The following is a 16,288-nucleotide window of genomic DNA, read 5'->3' on the forward strand; positions in this document are numbered from 1 at the left end:
ATTCAGAAATTATTTGGTATAATTCTAAAACCAGATGTGGTTTCCACACTAATCTCTATAATCAATGATGACATTCCTATTGCCAGCAGACAGCTGAATGTCAAGCTCTTAATGACTGAGTTTTCAACAAGGCTCCGTTTCAGCTCAGTTTCAGATGCAGTGGTACAGCAAAATTATGAAAGTTTCATGACTGAAGTACATATCTCACTATAGCATTGAATGTCACTTCACTTTGACCATCAGTCTAACTGTGCTAACATTAATGTATGATGAATAACCTGCATGTGTATGAGATTAAGAAATAGATGGTTTAAATTCTGGAATCTACTTTTATAAGATAGTTTAACTACCAAGCTTTAAGGTATGTTCATTTATGATTAGCACCTGGTTCTAAACCAATTTCTAGTAACATATTCTAAATGGGGGCACCTGCTTGGCTAGTGGAATATACCCAACTTTTAAACTTGAACTAAACTGAAGACAGGCTTATACATCTATCCATAAAGAGACAAATAATAATAATAAATCATGGTGACTTAAAACACTCCCAGAACATGGTAAATTTTAGAAAGGACGCTTAGCTTGGCTTTTCTCTGTTTCCAAGCAATGAAAGTTTTATAGCTGAAGTAAGATCATAAAATCATAGAATGGTTTGGGTTGGAAGGGACCTCCAAGACCATTTAGTCCAACTCCCCCTGCCATGGACAGGGTCACCCTCCAATAGATCAGGTTGCCCAAAGCCCCATCCAACCTGGTCTTGAACTCTTCCAGGGGTGAGGCATCCACAATGTCTCTGGCTAACCTGTTCCAGTGCTTCATCACCCTCACAGTAAAGAATTTTTTACCTAATATCTAATCTAAATCTTCTCTCTTTTAGTTTAAAACTATTACTCCTTGTCCTATCACTTCATGCCCTTGTAAACAGCCCCCCTCCAGCTTTCTAGTAGCCCCCATTAGGTACTGGAAGGCTGCAATAAAGGCTCCACAGAGCCTTCTCTTCTCCAGGCTGAAGAACCCCAACTCTCTCAGCCTGTCTTCATAGGAGAGGTGCTCCAGCCCTCTGATCATCTTCGTGGCCTCCTCTGGACTCACTCCAACACTTCCACATCCTTATTATGTTGAGGACCCTAGAGCTGAACACAATACTCCAGGTGGGGTCTCATGAGAGCAGAGTAGAGGGGCAGAATCACCTCCCTTTTCCTGCTGGTCACACTTCTCTTGATGCAGCCTGTACTACAGTTGACCTTCTGGGCTGCAAGCACACATTGCTGGGTCATGTTGAGCTTTTCATCAACCAACACCCCCTAGTCCTTCTCCTCATGTGCTGAATGAATTCAGTGAATACTCTAAAAATCCTCCAAAAGAAAGAGAATTCCTGCCACTTAAGAACCAGCTGTGTGATGAATTTTTATAATACTGATGACTCACAGAAACTCTCAGAAGGGATTTAGTTACAGACAAAGAATTTCATGTGTGAATTTGTTCAAATTCTGATATGTTCTGATGTTGAACTGTCAGAGAGTGTGGAATAAGTAGCATTGACTACTATGTGACATAGGAGTTGTTACAAGTTGCACATTGATGTTAATCCTTCCCAACTGTAAAGCAGGTTGAGACTGGGTAGCTCTTAAAATGAAAATTGATGTTGTAACAAACCTTGACAGATGTATGACTTTCACTGGTATTGTTAAGACAACACTCATTTCAATGATTCATTCAGTGTTATCATGCTGATCATAGGTCCTGCAGAACATCTGCACAACCTAATCAGAATTTCCTTCCTTGTTGAGTACATTTATTGTCTTTATGTGAGATTACCCAGCCCCCGAGTGCTGAGCAGTGGCATTTCTTGGCAGAATGTGCCATTGCTTTTAATAAGATACACTTCAAAGCTTTGTGCCACACCACACTAAACTGCACTCTAAAACAGAATAAATCCTTTCACTTTCATTTCTTTGCTTTTCATTCTTTACACCTTATCTTGGAAGCATTAAAGGCAACCAGTTTTTTGGCTTTCATGCCTGTCTGAAGGTGTAAGTACAACAATGCTGGTGCCAAAATGACTAAAGAATCAGAATCTCCCTGAATGGAGAAAGGGTGGGAGGGAAGCAGGAAAATGAGCAAAGAAGAAGATGAAAGAACAGCACTGAGAAAAAAAACCCTATTTCTTAATTACACTACGAACTTTCTCTTGCAAGTCTTGGATCTCACCCTAATTTAAGTAATTGGCATGTAGCAGTGTGATACAGATGGAATTCAGACACATTCTGTACTGGGCAAAGAGGGTTTAAATTTGCGTTTGCTAGCTAGCTTGCAAAAGAGCTCTCGTTTTGGGGGTTTTTTTTCTCTTTCATTGTGTGCAAAAGGAAGAGTGGGATTACATGGCTGTTAAGAAAGAGAAGTTACATGAATGCAAATATCTGTGTTCCTCTTTAGGCTCAGCTGCCTGAACAATTATGCTCACCATGCATTCAAAAGGAGTTTGAGCTCCTGCAGGAATGTCCCTATGATAAATCCTCAGAATATCTTAGAGACTATTTAGTTGTTTGGGGGAGTTTTTGTCTAGTCTGGAACCAGACAGGAGCTATAGCTATTGAGGGCTAATCTAAATCCATTTAAAATGACTGGAGTGACACTGGATGAAAATCTGGCCTCTTACTCTACTCTGCTTCTTTCTACTCAGTGAATTCTCATCAGTTTTGAGGTTTAAAATGTGAAGGATAATGGGTTTGCAAGACAATTTAGCTTCTATTGGTGGAGAAAAAGGAACATGTGCTAATCAAATGGATCACAAAGGCAAAGTACTTGCTGCTTCCCTACAGATCACAGCTCTCTAAGTCTGATCACCTGGTTCTGGAGACTCTCTTCACACATCCCTTGATCTTTGAGAATACCCAAGATTAGTTCAGTTCAGTTAAAAACAAGGTTGGCACAAGATACTGCCAATGCACTAGAGAAGCCACAAAAACCTGAATGGTTTGACTGAGGTTGATCCAGCTCCTATGCAGAACAGCTGTGTAAGCTCTAGCTGCCTGGAAATATCTGGAGAATGGGGAGTAAAATGAAATCACAAACTGCTACCAGGAAACCAATTCTCGCTATGATGTTTGAGACAAAACTTCAAGCTTCCAATGCAGATCCCAGCTCAGGAAGTACAAAGCTTGCACAAATCTCACTGATTTCAAAATAGACTGGGGGTTCTCAGCACAGCTGTGCATCAGGACATGCCCGTATAGATAGGTTTGAAAGAAAGGAGATTAGCTGCATTTGTTCTCTGTTTCCAGATCTGTAAATCTAGAATGGTAATAGGTCCTGTCTTTCTGTGAGGAAAAAATACTAGCTTCTAAGGGCCAGGGGACTGTATTATCTCTCAAGAAAATAAGTCTGTCTTCACAACAGAGAAAAGCCTGAGGAGTAATAAACAGAAATGGAATTCTTATTCAGAACACTAAGCGGTTTCTCTCAGGGCTTTATCATCCCCTAATTCTTTTGTTCACAGTCTGAGAATCACAGTGAGTGAGCCACACAGCAGCCATTAGGGAGGATGGAAAACCTTGACATTTCCGCCCCCCCCCCCCCCCCAAAAAAAAGGTCAGTTATCCTGACTGTTTCAGGTGTAGATGTGTTCCAATCACATGTAAATAAAATGCAACCAACGGTATGTCGGTGCTGGAATATGCAAAGATTACTCTGCAGTATTAGCTTTAATGTCTTTCTGATATTCATATGGATGTCATTGAAATGCCACTGATTAGCAGGCTGTGGTGGCTTTGAGTCTAAGTTTTGTAACGTGTTCTTGAGTATTTAGGTTTGAATTTTCTGCATGTACCAATTGAAGAGTTCAGAGCCTCAGAGAAGAGCTGATGTATATCTTGAACACTGATATTCAGAGGTGTCTGTATTCTAGTAACAAGGGCCTGTCTTCTGCAAATCAGTATGTCTGTGCTTGCATGGCACTTCAGTCCCATAAGGTTTCTCTCTGTGGTTGCTGCAGTCTGCCTAAATAGGTCAAAGAAGGACATTATGCTGTTAATTGGTGAAAAAGGTGTTTGAAGGCCTTCCTCTGCAGTGTTGTTTATCTTCAGTTCCTATGGGGCAATTATTATTCCAGAGGCAAACGTATACTTAGGTCATCTCTGCCCATGGGTTAAACACAAAAAATGTAATCAAAACCACTGGAGATTTTCCTGGTAAAAGAGGATCATTCTCATATGTGACAGTATCATTTTTCTTCACCTTTCTTTAGAGTTAATGACAATTGGAACACAATGAATCTTTTGAAATAGTAAGGAGTTTAAATATGGGCATGCTATGTCATTTCATCCTGTCACCCAAGCAGGGGGTGAAATGCCAGGAAGTGCACCAAGTCCTTCCCTTGTCAGTTCTTCTGTCTCTGTAAGTGAAGAAAACCTTAGCTTTCTCTTCTCCTCGTGAGTCAGTATCACTCTTTCTTTCTCTGAACATGTTGTTAGATCAAAGGTAGGGGTCATTGGATGGGAGAGCCACTACAGTGCAAGCTCAGCAATGGAGAAAAAGCACAGTAGCATGGCTTCCCTCTGCTCAGTGACCCATCTGCCAGAGGGGAGATCAAGAAACTTGACACATTTGTAGATGTACAAAGCTGTCACCCCTTCTCATTGGGAGCAGTAGCTCTGCTGGAACCTAGTGCAGCTAACCAGATGCTTTAATTAAAACTATGCTAATTTAACAAACTCCAGTTAAGAGGCAGAAAACTGTATGTAAATCATTATAAAGCTTATTTTCTCAGACACTATTCCTTACTAAATGTTTTCTAGACTTTTGTGGTGGAACAGAACCAATGGTGATTAGTGGTGGAGGTCATACATGCTCTGCATAAGTTAAACTTATTTCATAGGTGTAACTATTTATTAGAACTGCAGATAGGCCTAAACTTAATTTGGGTCAGTGAGACACAGACTCAGGTGTACTCTTAAATGTTTTTCTGGGCTGGAGCTGTATATACAACTGAGGTTTTCCTCCTAGTCATGCTGCACAGATTTTTGTAATTCTCTTAAAGGCATCCTGGGTTGGCTTGAACCGAGTTGAACATTTATAGGAAGTAGTTACTGACTCATTTGTAGTATGTTATTGCTGTGTGCCTTTGCTTGGACATCTACAGGTGTAAGTAAAGCTAATCTATTTAAAAGACACCATCTCTTATCATGTGTAAAGTGAGTGTATAACATTTTGTAGGGTGAGTTTATTAGGGTTTGGTGGGGGTTTTTTTTCTGTTTTGTTGCTTTTTTAAATATATATTTTAAACCCTACAGTTCTGAATATAAGCAGGAAGCTGTGAGATGAATAGATGGTGCTTTCTGTGCTTAAAGCTGCATTTCCTGTCATCCTTTCGTGTGTCTGACAGATCTGGTATTTTATGGGGGGAAAAGTTATAATTTTTTTAAAGTTAAGAAAATAAGTCCAATGAATCCTGCTAAAAGGCAGTCTCATGCTGTTGTCATTAATGGCTTCCCCTGAGAAACTGGCAAATTGATAAATTAAGCTTTCCCTCTGTGACAGCCTTTCACACACTCAAGATGTAGTCCTGCTTTCGTCTTCGGCAGCATTAAATCAATCTACTATAGAAATACTTTGCCTTGCTAGCTAGGTACAAAATAAATCTAGAGACTTGGTGCATCAGTTCACTATGTTTACCTCTAAGTCAATCTTTTGGCAATCACAAGAGGCTTAAATTTTGTATTTATGTTGAAATGCATCCCTAATTGAGATGTCTATACTGCTTCAAGCCTCTCTTCTTGAAAATCGATTAATACATATCACGCTAAAACACAGTCTTTTTATTAAGATTCAATTAAGGAAGATATAATGAGGGCAAACTACGTGAAACTTTTAGTATTATACACAGTAGATCTTGAAAGATAGATGCAAATCTCACTTTGAACCTGCTTTCATCTCGTAGTAGTAATAAAAAATACTGTATGGTTCCTGTACTAACAGGCAGCTCATAAATAAAAAAACTAAGCAAACTAAAATACCTTTCCATAAGCAAGAGATGGATTTTAGTTATGTCCCCTGTGAACATGGAAAACTGATATTTCTGTTTCAAACTTTTTTATAAAGGCTGATAACTTATTTCATGAACTATTACCAGACACTACCAAATCATTACCATTTGCCTGCATCTCCTTTTGTTTTTTAATCTCCTCCAACTGCAAAGAATTTTTGTAACAGATGTTTAGCCAAATTGTCTTTTATATAAATACCAAGAGGTAGCGTAGTTTCTCAGCATTGTATATGCTATGTTGCTTTAGTTTCTCAGGATTCTATGTGCTAACAGGAAATCTCTATTGTTTGAGGATAGCAGTAACAGCTGGTACTGACTGGTCTTAGTAGTCTGTTGGCCAGACTGATAAAAAATGTAGTAGATTTGCCTAAGCATTTGTCAAAAAGCTGAACTGAGGCTACAGTATTTAAGAAAGCTGAAAGTAGTGTAGTTGATTATGATGTCGTTAATGTTTTTAGGCAGAACATGGCTGAATTAAACACAGTTTTATATATTATAATCTGGTTTACAGTGTATGTATTATCAATGCAGGCTATAATTAAGTAGAATAAGAAATATCATGAAAAACTTAAAAAAAGAAAATAGGGTAGAAGAAAATTGCATAGGTCCTCCTTACAAAAAAAGAATCTTAAATTATGTAATTGTTGTGGTCTCAATGAATCTGACAGCATCTTTCTTGTTAAATGAAGGGCTCAATTGTTCAGCTCTTCACTATGCTTGTCCTGTCATATTTATAAAGGAAACTAACTTTTTTGTGTCACTTTAAAAAAGATAAATATGATCCTTCTTAGGAATTGAGTAAGATGACTTTTTGTTCCCCATTACTGTTGCTAAGTACTATTATTCTCAAAACACAAAATCTAAAGCAATTGGCAGAATGCCTTCATCTTTATTGATAAATACAATGCATAAAAACAGTGACTCATAACCAGAATAATACTGTTTGTGACAAGTGGTAATGCCAGGGAAATTTGAGCATTGAGATGAATCTTTTCATTTAACTATGTATGTGGCTTTCAGATTCTGTCTTGGCACAAGTTTGATCACTCTGGCCCTCTTTGCTAGTATGGTATGTCAATTTAGTCATATATTGAAATATTTGCAGCATCTAGATGACAACAGGAAAGCATGAGAAACTGAAGTCATATTTTAGCCCCTCAATCTTCATAGATTAATTACTGGCTTGTTTCAATAAGGGAAAGCATATGAGTAATAACTGACAGATCTCCCATCACCTCCATCTTTGCTATCATTCATTGCTGCTTCTAGCAAGTTCATTAACTTCTTTTAGTTCATTATCTTCTCCTTTCCTATGAATCCTTTAGCATTTTAGAAGCCATTAATACACAAAGGATCGCTCTTCTATGTTGGTAACCATGAGCTCTGTGCCAATCACAGGTGGCAATTATACATTATATTCAAGTCACCATTCAATTTCTGAGGTACAGAACTTGACTTTTAATTTAGGAAGTGAAAACCACAGACTTCATCTTCAGTGGAATAAAATACTCAGGAAAATCCTCATAATAATTTGATGTCTTACGAGCTGGTGGAGGCTGAGTAAATTCCAAGAGAGGGAAGGAAGGAGTTATGTTGGAGTGCTACCAGAAAGTTTTGTTATAGATTTTAGAAAATTTAACTAATTTACTCAGGCCCCAATTTGATATTGACCTATTGTTAGAACTCATTTTGACATATCTCCCAGTACCACAAGATTTGGGATCATTTTTAGAGAGATTAATTCAAGCTGTTTGTCTTCTGAAGAGATTATTTCAAATATGATTATGGAAGAGGGACACTTTCCAAGAACATGTGTGTGGCTGCAAAGACAGACGAAATCAGGATTTTGGAGTTCATCATTAAATAAAATTTCAGTTCTCAATTATAATTCCATTTATTTGTTGGATTTAGCTAGACAATAGTCCAAAAAAGAGGTCATTGGGCCTTCCTCCAGCAAGGCGCTTAAACACATTTGTAACTTTAAATACATGAGCAACTGGGTTCAAATCATGACCTTAAGTGTTTTGTTTGACTGGGGATCCATTGATTGCTTTTTGGCACCAATCTCGTTCTTTCTTTAAATGAAGTTAGTCAAGAAATTAGAAGCCTTAGTTCACTTCCTTGTTCAGAGAACAATGCCACATATAGGGCTTTGCTGATGGAGCTTTGGAAGGCTGAGCAAGACTTTTTTTATCTGAAAGAAAACAGCATTGTACATGGCTTCTGTTAATTAGTGCTTCATCTGGCCCCAACCATCATCCCATCAAGAATAACATAGTCATTTAATGTTCTTATTTTCAAATTCAGTACAGCACTTACTCCTTATCCTTTGAGACTTCCTGCAGAGTGTGGATAGCAATCAGTTCTTGTAAGTGTTTCTGGCTGCAGGTGTCAATAGTTTGTTTGATAACTGGGTCCAGGAAGTCATTTTGAGGCAGTGAGTGGCTCTTTACATTTGTAAAAATAATAGCAAAAATGGGCTGTTCTGTACAAGAGAGTGCCATCCTGCCTTGGCCATGTTCCAGATTGTCTGGGGCGGGGCTGCGGTGGTGAGTTATCTCAGGTCATATACAGCAGAGCTTCACGGAGATGAGGAACTATCTCCTATGTTACAGGAAAGGTCATGTAGCCTTCCTTCTGTTCCACATCTCACCACAATGTTGAAATAGCAGGTTTGTTTCAGCTCCTGAGCTCCACCCAGCTTCTACTCTGATAATCATTCCCATAATATCTCCTTTGGTGATTGTAGGGGGCATGATGTAGCTGCTATATTTGTGAAGATCTGCTTGCCTTCCTTTTTTGATATTCCCTCTTTACCTTCCTTTAAACAGCTTTAGTTAATTACCTAAATAGCCCATGTGAATCAGATTAGAGAATTTGAGAAACTTTCCATATGGCAGAATGTCTGGGTTTGTCTTCCAGTAAGATTAGACAGTTTTCCTCTGAATTCTCAATTTTCTGCAAAAAAACATATTTTAAAAAATCCTGGTCCACCTCAGGAATCTTATTTTCAAGAATCCAGCTAAATACAGAAAATTAAACTGAGTTTACATTATTGTTTTTCTTCACTTTCTTTCCTTTTAAGGTAGAATGTTAGTATTCCTCAGCTGCTGTGAGTATATACTGTTTTGTATCCCTTTGCTGCTGCCTCAGCAGCCCAGCATTGCTTTCTGCACAAGTGTGTAGGTGGAACCTATTGGTAGTGATGATTACACCACACACTAGACAGGGTGCAAGACCCTTGTGATAGAAGCAGAGTCAAATTGAAGGATTCATTTTTCTTTGCAGTATACATTGCTGAAGAAGAAAGGTTTTTTTTAGATCTCTTTCTGTTTTGGGATAGATATAGAAAAAATACAATACAGGACAAGTAAAGAACATTTTGCATTGGCAGAACATTAGAATGCTTTGTGTGTGACTTAATATGTCTTTGTTAGTTTTACCATTTCTGGTTCTGAAGCTAAGAATCAAAAAAAGCAGTGTCCTCAAGTTTCATTACAGGAAACTAATTTAATGACCATATATATATATAAAATAATCCTGTGATTATTCCCATTTTTCTGATAGAAGTGCATTTCTTGACAGAAACTACTCATGGCTGTCTCAAGGATCAGCAGGAAATGGATTTGAAGACATAGTATTTGGTCTCAGACACTAAGATGTCAATTGAAAGTCAGGAACCCTTGTGGGAAATGTATCCCAGAGGAAACTTGGAAATTCTGTAATAGCCAATCTTTGTTGCAGATTTCCTGATGAGAATATTTTCTGTTTAGATAGGGAAGATGGTTTCATTGGATTGCTGAAGAATGAGTATAAAGAAGTTTTCCCATGAGAAGGTCACATTTACCTCTTCGAAGTTAAACATATCATTAAAAGGTCTTGGCTGAATCAAGGCTTAAGGAACCCAGATCAGTGACTCCACTTTCACACCTGAATACTTATGAAGCAAAATGTGTGAGACTTCTGAAGCTTTATTCCTAATTTCTCCATTTGGTGGATTGGTTTGCAGATAAATAAATTCTTTTCTCTCTCTCTCTTTTTTTTTTTTTTAAAAATCTGGTAACATCCTCATTGGATATCCCCCCCACCCTGGCTTATTAATGCATTTATTTTTGTGTTTCAATTTATTTTTTATAGATCCAGAAGTGTTTGCCAAAAGTGTTTTCTTAAACAGATAAGTGGGAGGATACAGGACCTAAAGAAGCTGTGTTCACTGAATGTATTTTACAAATGAGTCAAAATAGCACATTTGGAAGACAAGATGGAAAGGGATCAGTGCATTATTGGCCTGAATGGGGACTTAGGCAGACAATAATTACAAATTGTAAAGAGTGGGAGGTAGAGGGCATTGGAACTTTATAATAAAGTTTGATAAGTTGTGTAAAATCATGGCTATAACCCTCTATTTCGGTCAGCAGCTCAGTCATGCTGGACTATGTGGATAATTACCTGCTTCATCAGGCTGTTTTCAGATGGATTGTACACACCTGCCTAAGTTGAAAGTTGGAAATGGTTGATTTTGGCTGGATGCAAGGAAAAACCTTTTCACTTTGAGGACAGTCAAGTATTGGGACAGGTTGCCTGGAAGACTGCATAGTCCCAGATTGTGTGGATTCCTCAGGGGATTTCAAAACTTGACTGGAAAAAGGCCTGGGTAACCTGGTTTGAGCTCATAGTTGACCCTGTTTTCAGCGGCAGATTGGACTACGGCCCTCCTGATGAGGTCCTTTCCAGTCTAAATAAGCCTGTGATACTGATGTTTTGCCTATGCTCACGGTGAAGATGATCTCAGACATGGTTACTTTTCACAAAAAATTTAAAGTCAAAGAAGGAACTCTCAAATCTTGACAAGTAAAATAGGATCATCTGAATTTGTATGCAGAGACCTTAACAAGTGCTTTTTCTTGAAATGTGTTCTGCAATGCCACTGGATCTGTTGAAATGTAGCCTATAAAATAATTGCTGAAACTACCCCAGCACTAAGCCAGAGGACTCAAGTTAGGTTCTAGTACTTACTCAGACGTGGGAAACATTTAAACTGAAGAGATTACTGGAGCTAAGATAATTGTCTTTGGGTAGTGAGATCTTAAGATACTCACAGAGGACTCCGCTAGGTAAGTGAAATTTCCCTGCAATTGCTTGCTTCCATTTGAGCATAGCCAAATCCCTGTTCTGTATGGGAAACTGGCTTGGGGTGGAAAGAAACAAAATAAATAAGAAAGAAAAAAAAATTGGTCTAAAAAAGCATCTTTGGATAAGTTTGATATTTATAAAAATTTTACTTTATTTATTTTCTGGTTGGTTGTGGGGGTGGAATGTAATTGCAGACATTTCAACAATAAGTTGCCATTTAGATTCTGGGTACTAGACCAGCCGTTCAGTCCCACTTCTGCACATCAAATCGGGTGTTAGAAGGGGGCAGTCAATGACATAAACCACTCTGGGCTCTTATGTAGAAGAAACGACAATGGAAAATATTTTTTCTTTTACCCCCTACTCCTCTTCCCTTCATGCTGACTGCTGAGAGGTTTTTAAAAGCCTATCACCATCATGAGCACATGGTTGGGTTTTACCCTTTATCAAGCACAGAGGGGGCAGGCCAGCCTTTTGAAATTTCTCAGCAGTCAGCAAGAATAAAGTGGGCATCCTAGTGGTAGGAGTAATTTTCAGCTTCCTGACAACAATTGGCAGAATGCTGGGAAAAGCTATTAAAAATGAGGTTCGATCACCAAAGTCTATTTTGGCCTATATTTAATGAGATGTGTCAGCTAGAATTTACAATAAGTGGCTAATTGTTAATAATAGACCTGTCTAAGACACTCTGTGACTTCAGCAGATCTGCACAATACAACCCCCATATGTTTGCTAGGTTTTTCTTTATTGGGTATCACGGGTCAACTTATCACTGTAGTGAAGGAACAGAATGTGACAGAACAAAGGCATTGTTAACTTTATAAAAGTTTACCCATTCAATAAGATATGATAAATAAATTACAACAAATAAGTTAAAAAATAAAAATGAAGATGTGACCTGAATGTAGCAGTGGCATTTCATCTCCCTTCCTAATTGTGCTCAGGAGCAAGGCAACAAGTCTGTGGAGAAGGATGTTTGCGTTTAAGGCACTGTGCAGCTTGGTTGCAAAGGGGTTTTTTTTGTTGGTCTGGGCAAGTTACTACATCTCTTTGTGCTTTAGTTTTATATCTGTAGAAGGGAATGACACTTCCTCACCTAGCAAAAGTGGAAGGTACATGCACACTGAAGTGACTGAGAGATAGTCACAAGATTCTATAAAAAGGATTTATGAATTAATACGAACAAATCTAAACCTCACTTAATCTTTTGAATACTACCGTTTTGAAGTCAGCTATGTCTATTAAATTAAACCATGCTCAAACTCCAGAAAAAAACCCCAAAAACATTTAAGAACATTTTGTGCCAACATGTTTGTAGCTTGCTTAAAACTTCAAGTTACAAAGTATCCCTCTGGCCCTCCAGGTACATTAGGCCAGTGCTCAATGCTCTGTCATCCCACTGTAATGTATGGGTGTAGAGGTAGCCAGGACTACTGCACTAAGGCAGTCTCCTGACTGCCACGTTCTCAGGAAATTTGCTGCCTGAGCTATTTAATGCTTCAAATTTGCTTCTAGAAGGTATCCAGAGCTTTGCTTTCCTTTCCTTCTGCCATTGTCCAGTTCAGTAAATTTTTCAGGGAGGCATGATATCTTTCATTAAACTAACTGATGTAGTTGAAGAAAGCAGAAAAACTTTAAGACATAAACATCTTTTTTTGGATTTGAAACAAACCAGGCCTTGCTTAAATCCCTTCACCATCATATAAAAAATGGCGATTGTTTCTGGCTTTGCTTCTTGACAATAATTTTTCTCTCATGAAAACAGAAACTACATATAAAGATTATCCACTTCCCAATTTTCTTTATCAGACTTTTGCTGTTTCTGATAATGAACAAAGCCAGGGAGACTGTTTTCCTCATATGTTTCCAAAATGCATTCCGAGAGTCTAGTGTAGCTTCTATAATCCCTTACATTGTAAGGAATCTTGGAAAATGTGTGAATGATCAATGTATATAGTGAGAATGATCAAATGCAAGCAACAAGAATTGATGTGAATGATGCACTTTATTTCTCATCTTAAAAAAAAAAAAAAATTGGAACTCTTTGTTGTAATGGTTGAAAAACTGATAGAAACTGTATACACTTTTTTAATGATACCTGGTGGAAACAAGGTTACTGGTAGGCACAAGTCTAGCATTGCCTATGTTGAGTAGGCACCCAGACATTAAGGATGCTAGAACATGACCTGCTGTGCGAATGGGCTTATGGTGGGTGTGCATGCTTGAATTGGAAAGTGAGCTTGGGAGATAGATGTCATATCCTTATAGAGAGCTGCACGTTGGAATGGGTCTTGTTAGTTGAGCATGAGGTCCAATATTTCAGTTGTTTTGTTTGTATGGAAGTGGTTTTTCTTGGTAGATTGGGTAATTGAGGACCAATAAGGTTTTATCCCTTCTTTCCACCTTCTCCAGCTACCAGTTTCCTCTTAAAGATGAAGAATTTATAAACATATGAATTGCAGAAGAAAGGAAAAAAATAAGACTTAGAAATTGAAACTGAATGGAAGGTGTCCAGTCTCGGAGCCAGTCTCCCTGAGTCTCACTTGTCAGCTGCTCTCACTGAGTCTAAATGTGTCCCTTTCTGTTGATTTCTCAGAGCATAATGAGATGGGACACAGATGCCTTATTGTGGTCTGCAGAATAAAGTAAAAGACATAGTAGCAGTGCTCCTTCTTTATCTGTTACTCTCCTTGCATGTGATATATTCTGAGGAATTTTTAATACTTTATTTACTTCCTTAATTTTAATTTATTTTATTATCACAGACACCACCTTTTCTCTCTTTCGCCCTTCTTTTCTCTAAGGAAAAAAAAAAAGAAGATTTTGAAAACATCTGAGTAAAATAATCAACCATCCTTCAGGATTAAAATGATAATATTAAATTTGGTTTCTTGGACTATCATCTTGGACTTGTGTATTAAGCATTTTATTTCTTATTGCAGAAACAAATATTTAGTTATTTATTCATGTACCACCTGTCTTTACAAAGTATTTTGTTAGCTTATTAATGTCATTAGAGGAAATATCCAGGAATACCTTACCATCTTTCTGAAAGCATCATTCTCAGCTTCACAATAAATATATTTTTGTAAAGCAGTCTAGATCTCATCCAAGATCACCTTACTTCTTCACTTCCTATGGCATATTTTATTCAATTTGCTCTCGGTTATCATGAAATGTCTGGAACCTCTGAAAGGTGGGAAGGTATTTCCCCTTTTTTTGGGAGAACAGGTTTGATAGATGGCAGTTTGCGGCAGGTAAAGGAGTCATACCAGGAAGCTGTATGCCCACAAATGAAGTAGAGGCAGCAGTGAGGAGCAGCCAGTGATCCCAGAGGAGACTGAGAGAACCTCCTCTGAATTAGAAGGGACTGGGCAGAGTTTTCTGCAACTTAATCACCGAGTTAACTGCAACCATACCTAAAGGGAAAGGATCCAGTAGGAAAGAAAGTTTTATCTGCCTTTCTAGTTATTTTGATATTTTGCTGCTTAAAATATTAATTCAATTAACTTGTAGTTCACTTTCTAAACTCTTTTTTCTTTTTTTTTTTTCTTTCTTTTAAAGTTTAAAAGAGTTGTAGGATTCTTTATTTGCTTGCTGTGTGAGAAAGGTCTACGTGAAGGCTCTGGCTTGTTTAATGCCTTCTGTCAGAAATACCTTCTTGGGAATCTAATGAACCTCTTAACTCCAAGAGCAGACAAATGAAACAATTCTAGCAAAGATAATGGTAGTCCTAAAGAGTTATATTTTTGTAACCTAGCCATTTTTAATGCAGATAGGCAGATGTTCCACAGGGATCTTGGTAGTTTTAGACCCTAATGACTAGATTTATTTTTCAGAAGATCTTTTGTTGTAATAGACTAGGTTATTTGTTGATTTAGCAGTCTGTTCAGCATCACGTCGTGTGGTAGTGAACTAAGCAAATGCATTTGAAATTCATTTAAATGATGTTGCCAGAACAAAGGTTATGTTGTCGGTATTTTGGTAAATTGTAATTTCTGGGATGAAATTTTTTTTTAAAGTTTGTTTCCTGGCAACTAGTGTTGTAACATGCCCCTGCATTGGTGACTAAGCTCATATTGGTTTTTAACTAATTGGAAAAATATTCTAGTGATGCATATGGAGGACATATCCATGGGGTCATTATGGCATAGGGATGAGTCATGAGTCATTAATACTAAGTGATGATAGTCTTCTGAGTTTTCCTTGTCAATTTTTGTCTTGAAGGAGGCAATAGCATACAGTATTCATACAGAAAAATTATTAAATAGAGAGTTTAGATGAGTTTTATTTTTAATTAGGACATTTTAGCATGGAGGATAATGTAAACGTCATTGACTTAAAGGAAAAGATAGTGATTCTCCCTGATAGTGATTTCAAAATGTGTAATCCTTGTATTGCTATCCAGTTATATGAAATTGGGGCACACATTTATTCTAAACTGCTGTGAAGTTGTGGAGGATATCTGGCTAATTTCCTAGTCAAGCATGATTGTGCCTTCAACAAATTTCACAGAACTAATTTAGCCTTCAAAGGCATGAGAGGTTAAAGCTAGGTCAACTGACATCCTTCTTGCACAACAACATGTCTTCAGTTAATTATGTTGCATCTAAATGTGTGTTCTGTGTTGTCATACTGACTAAACTAAGCCTAAAAATACTATAAAAGAAAAGATGTAATTGATGAAGATGAATGCACAGACTGCCAGCATGGCTTATTTAATAGCTTCTTCAAATGTACTAGTGAGAAGTTTCAGCTCAGAGCCTATTGTCCAACGCTGCAGCAGATCTGTCCTACAAGCAAAATCTTCGTGAGTGTTAATAAAGATAATGTTTTTCAGGCAAAGCTCTACTGACACATGTATGAAACCATTAGAATGTATCAATTCACCTTGAGTTAGACATCTACAATAAGAACTGTCTGCAGAATTACTTATTCATTATTTTATGACATCAAATAGATTATAGTGGGAATCATGGAGCTTTTTGTTAGTAATTAATCCAGTACATAGACAGTTCTAAACTATCACAATGCCACATCATTCAAATGATACAGTTGAGCCCTCTAGAAGTAGAAGGTAATGTAATAAATTACATCTAGGTGATGTAAGGA

At 37.6% G+C, this 16,288-nt stretch overlaps 1 long non-coding RNA gene across 2 annotated transcripts in view; it reads left to right on the forward strand.

Moving 5' to 3' along the window:
• Window positions 1-16,288, forward strand: part of LOC129210939 (uncharacterized) — a 447,576-nt gene that overhangs the window by 79,873 nt on the left and 351,415 nt on the right. The gene's annotated exons all lie outside the window — the stretch shown is intronic.

Source organism: Grus americana, chromosome 10 (assembly GCF_028858705.1).
Source record: "Grus americana isolate bGruAme1 chromosome 10, bGruAme1.mat, whole genome shotgun sequence".
In the NCBI taxonomy this organism is placed as follows: domain Eukaryota; kingdom Metazoa; phylum Chordata; class Aves; order Gruiformes; family Gruidae; genus Grus; species Grus americana.